The sequence below is a fragment of the Lacerta agilis genome, chromosome 6, assembly GCF_009819535.1.
Source record: "Lacerta agilis isolate rLacAgi1 chromosome 6, rLacAgi1.pri, whole genome shotgun sequence".
In the NCBI taxonomy this organism is placed as follows: domain Eukaryota; kingdom Metazoa; phylum Chordata; class Lepidosauria; order Squamata; family Lacertidae; genus Lacerta; species Lacerta agilis.
The window spans coordinates 22,311,723-22,321,987 of NC_046317.1; the positions used below are offsets into that span (position 1 = coordinate 22,311,723).

General features: G+C 48.8%; 1 long non-coding RNA gene across 1 annotated transcript; it reads right to left on the minus strand.

Annotated features, from left to right (window-relative positions):
- Positions 1 to 3,118: 3,118 nt before the first annotated feature.
- LOC117047764 lies at positions 3,119 to 8,129 on the minus strand. Its single transcript, XR_004426758.1, has 3 exons — positions 8,015 to 8,129; positions 5,833 to 6,107; positions 3,119 to 3,222 (listed from the first exon to the last, which is right to left on the minus strand). It is a non-coding gene; the product is annotated as an uncharacterized LOC117047764 (long non-coding RNA).
- Positions 8,130 to 10,265: the final 2,136 nt, after the last annotated feature.

Below are 10,265 nucleotides of genomic sequence, written 5' to 3' on the forward strand. Positions count from 1 at the left end.
CCAGTTGGTTGTCCCGCAATGAGAGAAGGACAGCCAGCAAATTATGGATCGGGTGTGGGAAGCAAGCAAGGGACAGGATTGAACCCAGAGGTGAATGTGCCACTTCAGCCTCTCCACACTGACACAACCACCATAACTACATAGTATGTTTTCTATTGCCAGACCACGAGTTAAATTTAATAGCTGCTAGGGCGAAGAATTGCGGACAAAGGGATTTGGAACAAACAACCCACTACCACTCTCTCAACTACACCAGGGTATATTCCTATTGCTCTGGACTAATTACTCCCTCTCCCAAATTGGACTCCCCCGAATTACTTTTGGGGGAATCGTCATCCCCACAAGATAAGTTATGTCAAAGGAGAGGGAGACCAAACGGACATCACTAGGGACTGGGTTGTATTTTGACCATAGAACTGAAAGGAGAGCAGGCGCTCTTTCTTCGAGTCTGTATCTCTCTCTGGTTAGATAATCATGTTCCTCTCCCGCGTAATAAGAGAAGCGAGTTCAGAGCTGTGATTTAAAATGGTGGTCGCTAGTGGAGGGAGGCTGGGTGGTAAAATGCTAACCCAGGGTGTGCGGTAGCTCGTCCCAGACTCTGCTTCCTTTTTTTCTTGCAGGAAAGCGATGGACCCAGATCCTCCTCTTTTACAATAGGGCAGGCTACATGCCCTACTTTGGGAAAGTTTCTCCCTACTGTCTCGGCCTTGGGTGCAAAGTAATAATAATAACAATGGTAATTATTATATATAGAGAGATATACAACCCCGCCTTAGGCCTGAGGGAAGCGGCTCCCTATTCCATCAGTCAGGCACTCATTAGGGTCACCGAAGCCTCCCTACACAGAACCATGGCGTGGGAAGTCCAAAAGAATCTCTGCCCCGGCCTGTCTACACAGAGGCACTGCGGGAGGACTTCTCGATCAAAATGCCGCAATGTTGCGCACCTTTACTATCCCAAATAAACTGAAACTCCAGATTGTGTGCGCGTGAAGTGTATAAAAATGACACTATACATATAATTCATATTGTGGAAATATTGGGTCTTCTTCATCCCTGTTCCGTGGAGCTGATCAAGGTAGCTAGTAGCAAGGATTGAAGCAACTCTCTAAGGTTGCAGTTTTATACACATATAGAACTCAGTGAGATGCGCAACCGGATCCTGTGCCGGTTTTAAAGGGCTCGTTCGAGTCTAGGATCTCGGCCAGACTTCCAAGAAAACAGTTCAAAGATCGAGCTGTAATCCCATGCATTAGGATCGCTAGAAAATAAGGCTGTCCCTCTGTGCACAGTTAGCTGCCAATTAGCCTGCTGAATAAGGTCGGACTTGCTTCTCAGTAAACACGCCAATGGGGTTGACATCCGAGCCAACGTGTTTAGGACCGCATCGCAAGAGACAAGAGAGAAGGAACGGGTGACACTGCTACCCCACCTCCCTCGAGTGAGAAACCAAGTGGCCAGGGCTAAACCGAATTAAACCTGTCGCTACTCCCTCAAGTTTTGTTTTGTTCCCACCGAGCACGCAGCCCTTGTTCAAAAACCCAATAGAACCGGGCTAGGCAAAAGCGGGAAGCAAAGCTGGTTACCAATGTACAAATTGTATTTGAACACCCAATCCGCTAGTCCTCCTTGAGATCTACTCCCATCTCCACCTTTGGGTCAAACACACAAAGCCACTTCTTTCCATCCTGACAATCCACCGCCGCCACTCTACCAACCCCAACCTCACCACCCCTTCCTTCCATCCATACGTGCCCCGGCTCCACCCTCCCAATGACTTAAGGCGGATCAGAATCCCCGCTTGCGCGTCTGGCACCCGGGCGGACCAATTCCACTCCGGTTGGGAGTGGATCAGAAGTAACAAAGTGGGGGAGTCAATAATCCGCATTAAGCAAGAGGACGTCCGGAGCCCGAGCGCAGACGCCAGGACTCCACAGACGCCCCCCTCCCTCCCTGCCTCCCATCTCTGCAGTATCCGAGTGGGAAGCTGCAGTGAGGCAACCCCGCCCCGGTTGAAGGGGTGGAGAGGTCTGGTGCAGCCGGAGATTGCGAGGTACGAGAAAAGGGAAGTACGAGGACAAAATGAAATAATTATTATTATTTAAAGATATATGTTTAAAAAATGATGCGCTACCTTGGCAACTAGAGCCGTTTAAGGAGCCAACCGGGGTGGGTGGTCGCTGCCCACCCGCCTGCCGCGAGTACTCTCCTCGACTACGCGTATTCTTAAGCAATAACAACGTAATCCGTATTATCCACCCAAGAATACCCGTCACCGAAGAGAGTCAGAAAGCCGGTGGTGGTGCTGGCGTCGGTGGTGGTGGTGGTGGAGGACGCGGAAGAGGCGAAGAGGAGGCTGGAGCTGCACGCACCGCGACAATAAATCCACAACTGTACGTCCGGTGGCCCAGAGGAACGGGAGGAGGAGCAGGAGGAGAATCCAAGAGAGAGTCGCCCAGCGAGCGATGATCCCAAATCCACGCAAGGTTACTGGACTCCGGGGCACTGGCAAGGCAAAGGAGAAGAGGCACCCATGAAGGACTGGAGCGAGGGCAACTCCCGGGAGCAATTGCCAGCAGGGCAGATGCCCAAGTCCAAAGGCGGAGGCAGGCGAGGGCCACAGGCACACACACACGCATGCACCCCGCAAGCATGCGGCCACATCAAGACACGAGCCTTGCCACGCCACGTTCAGATAGATGCGTGGCCCCTCCGAGGAAGCAGCCCTATTCCCAGGCGACGCGTGGACGGGGCTGATCCAGGTCCATCTGGGCGCTGCACAGCCCCCGTCCACGAATGCCCCAGACGTGCTTGGATACCCCGGCAGCAAACATAAATAACCGAGCTGACAATCCAGCCTGCTTGCGTGTCACACAACACACACACATGTTCATATCAAACCCCACAGACCGTCTATCCGCATAAAAGACGTAGGCGCGCGTTACAGACGCATCAGCTGCATGCAAAGACTGTACACCCAGGAAGCCGGCTGCATGCACCTCTCCAAAGCACCGTTATACGCATTCACTGCTCCGTCTATCTATCCATCCATCCACCCATCCATCCATGCATGCATCCATGCATCCATTCATTGCTCCGTCCGCCCAGCGTTACCTGGCCAGCTTCCAGCTTCTTCTTCTGGGCTTATCTGACATCCTTTCACCTCTCTCGAGTTCTCCCTGGGGTTGCGCTGAACGGCTCTTCATGGCAGCCGACGCGATTTCTGGAGAAGAGACGCACAGTTAAGCACACAAGTCTTACCGAGCTGTTTGCTTAGACTAGCAAGGTGAGAAAGAGCGCATGGGTGGAAATCTGATCAAGAAAACCGCGCACGCCCGGGAGAATTTCATCGAGGGGCTTGGAGAGGTCCCGGCTCGCAGGGGGAAATAAACAAAAAACATACTCTCTCCGCCGTTGTCAGCTGCTAGAAGGCGCCCCCGGAGCTGTCGGAGAGAAGCAAGTGCCTCTCCGCTCCAGGCCTCTCGGAAGCTGTATAACCTAGGGCTAAAAAGTCCCTTCCGAGCGCAATAAGACAAGATAAAATAGAAACCATCCGTTTTCCTTTCCCGCGTGCCCCGAAAGAGCTGGGGCTCAGTGGCGAGGGCTTGACGTTTCCTTAAAGCAGCGTTTTTGAGATCGCCTGATAAACGCGTGATAGCACATCCTAGGCATACTCTCTACGCCTTACGGTCTGGCCAGCATGTCTCCAAAGTGAAAGCGCTTAACCGAGTTCCTCCGTCTCTCCCCTCCTCACTCCGTCCCTATGTACATTTGTACGGATCCATTCACATTTCTTTTTTTACAAAAAAGTTTTCTCATCCTGCAATGCTGGTATTGTCAGACACAACGTGTGAATGAACACTCTACAATCAAGAGCCAGAGTGGGGGCGGTAAAGGAGGTCTTTGTTTGTCGAACCTGCAGCGGTTGCCCCTGAGGATAAGGGTTTAGGATTCGGTTTCCTCTAAAGGAGCAAACAGAATAAAATAAAACAGATTCTTTTAAAAAAAATCCCAGCGCACAGTAAGTTTGGGGTGGTTTTGTTCCGCCTTGGCTGCAAAATACAAAGAAGCGCCGCTAGAAGACTGGGTGTGGGTGGGTGCTGCGCTCTTCCTCCCACCAAGACTCATTGTAAGGCATCTGCCTAGCTAGAGAGCTCTGTAACTGACCAGCTTGTATATCAGATTGCAAGTGACATTCACACAAGATGTTTGCGTTTATTCTTGCCAGATTTCCTCCTTCAGGACCAGCTCCTGCTTAAATACCAGATCATTACAAAGACCTAGAAAGAATAACTGCTTCTTCTTTTTTTAAAAAAATGTATATAGACCAACAACATCCCAAACTACTTACACGATACAGATAATAATTTCAATCATTAAAAAATAATGACACATGCAACTTCAATGCTTTCTCTTCAGTTTTCAGCTACATTTCTCACCCTCCTGAAGGCAGAAGGCTGAGGCTGCACTACGAGAATAACAGCTATAAAAGAAACACCACCAGCAGCACACACAGATTCCTTTCCCTCCGCTGTGCACAATCGAAGATTGACACACTACAGAGAGCTCGGGCAGGGGAGGAAAAGAGACGGGGGCAGTCTGTCCTCCTACTGAACTCTCAGCCAGAAAAGCCGCTTGAGGGAAGTCAACACGCCACCACTTTGAGGCACCTCACCTCTCTCGCCTTAATTCCGAAAACAACGTGTCCGAGAATCCCCTCGTGCCAAAAACTCGTGGTAGGGGAAAGGCTGAGGATTGATAGCCAAACTTTTCCAATAGTAGCATTACTATTATTACCCCAAAACACAGAAGCCCGCATAACAAAATGCACTTTGGCGATTTTCCTCCCCGTGCTGAGAAATCAGCCCCAACTCACCACCCCCACCACCACCCCGGAGTATCAAGCGCCCATTTCCAAACTTGCTCTATCAGTCGCGCCCGTTGACCGCTTCAATGCAGTGATTACTGTACATTGCTGGATAGCACCTACCAAAATGGTCGAAGGCAGTTCAGTTCAGCACCGGGGCGAGTGGACAGCTCCGTCCTTGGGGAATCCCCCCCCCCCTTGCACCAGCGAGAGAGCTCTGATGAGCCCTAAGCCAACAACAGCGGTCCCTCCTTCAGGCAGGGCACGGGGACTTAACGAGAACACCATTTCCTACCAGATCGCTTGCCTCTGGGCTCATATTCCATTCAAACCTCCTTAAACTGTCGGCTCCATCGCCACCCCACCCCTCAACGCTCTCTCTCTCTCTCGCACAGAGACATATACAAACACGCCATGCCACGCCACAAACCCCAGTGCCATCTCTGGCGCTTTGTTGCTCCTTCGATACCTTTTGCAGCTTCTGGAGCCCGGAGCGACGCTCAGCATCAGCATTAACTACCTTTGTTCATGGAAAGCCATGTTGATTAGAATCTTCCTCCCTCCCTACCGTAATAACTGGAGGGATTGAGCCCTCCCAAAGCCACCGATCGGAATAACAGGCAAGGAAGGCTCGGCTTAAAATGTCAAATATTTCTCTGTGTTGATTTGGGGTGGGTAGGAGGGTGAGGGGCTAGGAAGAGATGAGCAAACCATTGCCAGCAATTGAGAATAAAGCTTTAGGGATTGCCAAGAAGAAGAGAAACCCCACCAATATAAGCCAGGGATGCGATGACTTATATGAACTGTGGACCAGGCAGGATAAGGTGCAAGTGCACGCAGGGGGTTAATCAGAGAAATATTTATCTTGATTAAAGTGCTGCCTCCTTTTCGAGAGCAGAGAGAGTCACTCCTCGCCACTTCCTCCCCATGCAACTCCCAGAAATCCACCTCTATTGAAGCGCTTACCCTTTAAATCCTGGTTTCAAGCAGAACTCCAACTGTGTGTAAAACCCAGGGAGGCATCTGATGAGCTATGGAAAGAAGCTCTGGGCAGCGGAAAGCTGCCTCCCCTCCCCGCTCCGCACTCTCGCCTTCCCTCCTGGTGCCGGATTATAGTGTTAACAAGCCCTGGGAAAGGGACCTCGGCGCTTCTGGCTGGCTTTGTGTGCTCCGCTGCCTTCCCACCTCCCGGATGCTGGTGCTCTCCAAGTCCCCGACGATCGCCTTTCAGATGCTGCGAGCTTCCAGAAAAGAAGTGATGGTGGGGGTGGGAGGGAGGAGGGAGGGAGGGAGGGAGAGAGAGAGAGAGAGAGAGAGAGAGAAGAGGAGGGAGAAGAAGAGAGAGAGGAGAGAGAAAAAAATCGCCTAATGCAATCAAATCGATCTGATCTACACCATCTGTCGCCTGCCACTACACACAAACGTTAAAATAAGGAAAAACGGGAGTCACTGACAGCTCAGGAAAGGCTGGTCTTGCGGAGTTCATTTTGAGCAGAGCTTAATTGGGGATGGCCAAGCACATACACCGAAGCTCCTGTTAAGCCATCAAGCACCAGATCCCAAGCATGCTAATGGTGGATTAATTGAGGAAGATCTGACGTGCAGGCTTCATACAGCTCATATTCATGACTTCCTATTGGGAAAGGACCGATGCTGGGTGGTATGACGGTAAACGTGCAGTCCAAAAGGGGGCGAAGGGGGGGGGGAGCTGCTGAGAAAAATGGCTCTGTGTTTCCAGCCTTTCCCTCTAATAACAAACATGTGTCGAGCAGAACCGTTTAGCAGGGTGGTGTGTGAGTGTGTTTGTGTGTTTATGCATGCTCTTGAACCAGAGCTAGCAATCCCCGCAAGTTGCATTGTAAGAATAGATATGTATATCAATTTTTTAGGGACTGTATCTGTCTCGAACGTATGGTTGTTACAGGGTCTTGCTCCTTTCGAAGAAGTTAGGCGCCCTTCTTTTCATGGTGTGTGTGTGTGTGTGTGTGTGTGTGTGTTTAATCTATACCATCTCACTTGCGCTCAAAGCACACCCAGATAATGTCTCTTAAAATCTCAGCGCTGCTAATTTCATCAGGATTGAATCAAAGTCGCTTTCTTGCCAGCAAACCCCGGGACCTTTCCCCCCACCCAACCTCCCAGTGGGAATTATTTTTGAGAAAGACATTTCCGATCACTGAAATTTGGACATGGACTGATTAAATATGGGTTTTCCACCCGTTCTTCCTAAGGCTCAGACAGGGGAGGGAGGGGGAGACCCGTGTGTGTGTGTGTGTGTGTGTGTGTGTGTGTGTGTGTTTAGAACAGCATTTACTCTGTCTGCCACCACCAAATTTCCTTGCAGCTTCCAGTCCGTTTGGGCTAGTTGTTAAAATATATAAAGGATGCAGAAAAAGTTGGAAGGAATACACACTCCGCTGTTTCCTCTCCTCTATTCTAATGAATACGCCGTTAATGGAGTGGGAGCAGGGTACACTACAGCAGCTCAAAAAAAAAAAACAAATTAACCAAAAGTCTTTTTTTAAAAAACTAATAAGCAAGCAAACAAACAAGGAGCGCGGATATTATTTTCGTGTGAACGCGTTTTTTTAAAAGGGGACGGCAAAGGGAGTTGAGTATGATATGCAAATTAGCGTGTCGCTGTCCACATACTTGGTGCTGAAACGGAAAGGTGAACCGCTCTAAAAGCGGAGACAATAGCCAGATAGGAAGCAAACAGCAAATTTATTACCGGGAATTGGGACGTGGTTCACTGCTTGCTTTGGAGGGGGGAGGGAGTGGAGACGGGAGGGGGGGGTGTCCCGTCCCTGTATAAAGCCCACACGTTTCTCTTGCCAATGGCTGAAGCAATTAAGATTCTTGTCATTTCCCACTCCTCCCTATTTGATTAGCAGAGAACTAAAAAAGAAGAAGGGGGGTGCATCTAAATGACCGACTTTAAATATTCCAGTAAACAATTAACCGTTTAGGATAATTCTAGAGTTAACTGGACCTGTCTCTTGAAAGTTTGGGTTAATCTCTTTAGAACAAACCTAACGGTTATGAATTAGATTAGCCTTGGAAAATGTAGCCTAAAGACAAACACACAAACACACACACACACACCATCTTTTGTTTCAATATCCATTAATTAAGCACTACTGCCTACCTACGCAGCAGTCCTGGGTCACAGCCACGTGTCTGAGCCTAATCTCCCCAGCTGCCTTTGTTATCATCCGTGTCCAACGATTGCCCTCTGCAGGTCAGCCTTCGAGTCCTCCCAGGCAAGGCTATTGCGAAAGAAAGAAAGAAAGAAAGGAAGGAAGAAAGAAAGAAAGAAAGAAAGAAAGAAAGAAAGAAAGAAAGAAAGAAAGAAAGAAAGAAAGAAAGAAAGAAAGAAAGAAAGAAAGAAAGAAAGAAAAAAGTATGGCAGACGAATTGGTCGCTCGTTTTAGAGGCAGGTAGGGATCTTTACAAGCATTCCCGGAGGCTTAGCATTAGGACACTAAATGTTTATTTAGCACTGTATGTATGTATGCGCGCGCATGTGTGTGTGGCCGCGCTTAGCATATTACACACACACACAACCCAACACACTCACGCTTGTTTATGATCTGAAGTTCTGTTCTTTCTGTTCTACTCCGCTAGTTGGGGAGTTTTATGCTAACAATTTTCAGCCTCTGCTATGTGCTCGAGTGGATCCCATCCTACTGTCCACAACTCACCCCAAATTGAAACCCGGCCAGGAACCTGACCCGCAGAAAATCTCTGGGCTTCAATTGGGTGTTTAAACACAGCAAGGAATTCAGTTTCTCCTTAATCACAAACGTATGGGGGGTATTTAAGGTAGAACAGTCATCTGGGGACTCACGGTCGTAAGTCCTAGAGAACGAGAATCCCTTGGCCAGTCAGAAAGGCGACTCAGACTACACCTTTCTACTTGGAAGTTGCACAGGAAAGATTGCTTAGTACAGCTTAGATTCCTCTGAATGCACGCCAGATCCCTCCCCCACCCCCACCACAACGCTCCCCCCTCCCCCTTTTATTGCACACATGACTAAAATGACTAAAGGAGAAAACATTTTCTGCCTTTTCAGTATCATGAAGATTCTGAATGGAGATTCCGGCCCTTGTTAGTGACTGTAAAAAAAGAAAGAAAGAAAGAAACTGCCCAAACCAGAGGTAGCTATTATTCTGGATGAATTATTCCACTGATAAAAGGTGTGTTCGTTTGTATAGATGTGCTTGTAGACTGGACTGGACGTGTTGGGCTTTACAGGAAAACTGATCCAATGGAGAAAGAGAGAGAAAGAGAGCGAGGGAGAGAGAGAGAGAACAGCCCAGTTAATTGCCTCTTGATAAGGATCGTTTTATATTTCTGTAAAGAGGATTGTAACTTTTGATTCTCTGTCAGGTATGATTCCCGCAGTGATAGTTGGCCGAACTTCATACAGCGCAAGCGAAGAGTCAATCAATAATATGCAAAATGCCCTATTAGGAGATACTAAGGCAGACTAATTATTAATCGCTCGCTTAAAGGTAATTGAAGAGCGTTTGATTTGTCCTGTTTAAAAAACATTAAAGGGGAAAAATCGGAGTCGTAGGCGTAAGATGGGGCGGGGAGTTGTTTTGTTTTGCCTTGGTGACTTGCATACATTTCCACGTGTGCAGTTGAGGAATCAAATATTTCTCAACAAGGTAAAGGGATGGGAAAGCAAGAAACGTCCATGCAAAACTCCCTCCCAGCCCTCTAAAAACAATAATTTTGTCACTGGGGTCTGTGGGATGAGGACTGCACGCCACTCCTCCTTCGGGAGACCATCACTACGTGAAAATTCTTTTTTTAAAATTATTATTAAAGGACTGTCCCAGCTCAGTGAGGTATCTGACTTTGCACTGGGTGCCTCAACTCAAAAGTAAGAAAATGGTGGGGTAGCAGCTGTCATTCCAGGGCCGCAAAGGAGGGCTAAGAGTACAGTAGTTGATGCTTTGATGGCCCAGCTCGCCTCTCCACTCCCCGCCCTCCTAGGCAAAGGACAGAGTTGAAGATTTGCTATGCAAGTTGCTCTTTACCCTTTAGAGTAATCGGGACGAGCTTCTCAGATGAGCACATGGAGTGGCTGACTATGACCCCTGGGAGGTAAAGCTATCCACGTCGGGGGGCGGGAGGATGGCCATACAATGCAAATCTGACTCAATGCAGTTCTTTTTTTGGGTGGAGGTAACCAGCGACGTCCCCTTCTTCTCTTCTCTGGTGGTGATTTCCTTTCCTTCTTTCAAATCATCGTGGTGACAGCAGGATAAGCCCGGTGATGTGCCATTCAGAAACATGAGTGATACTCCCAGGCTGTTTGGGAACTGAGGGTCCATCCATATTATAGCATACATCATATCCCCTCTGGAACTAGGCTTGCTAGCAC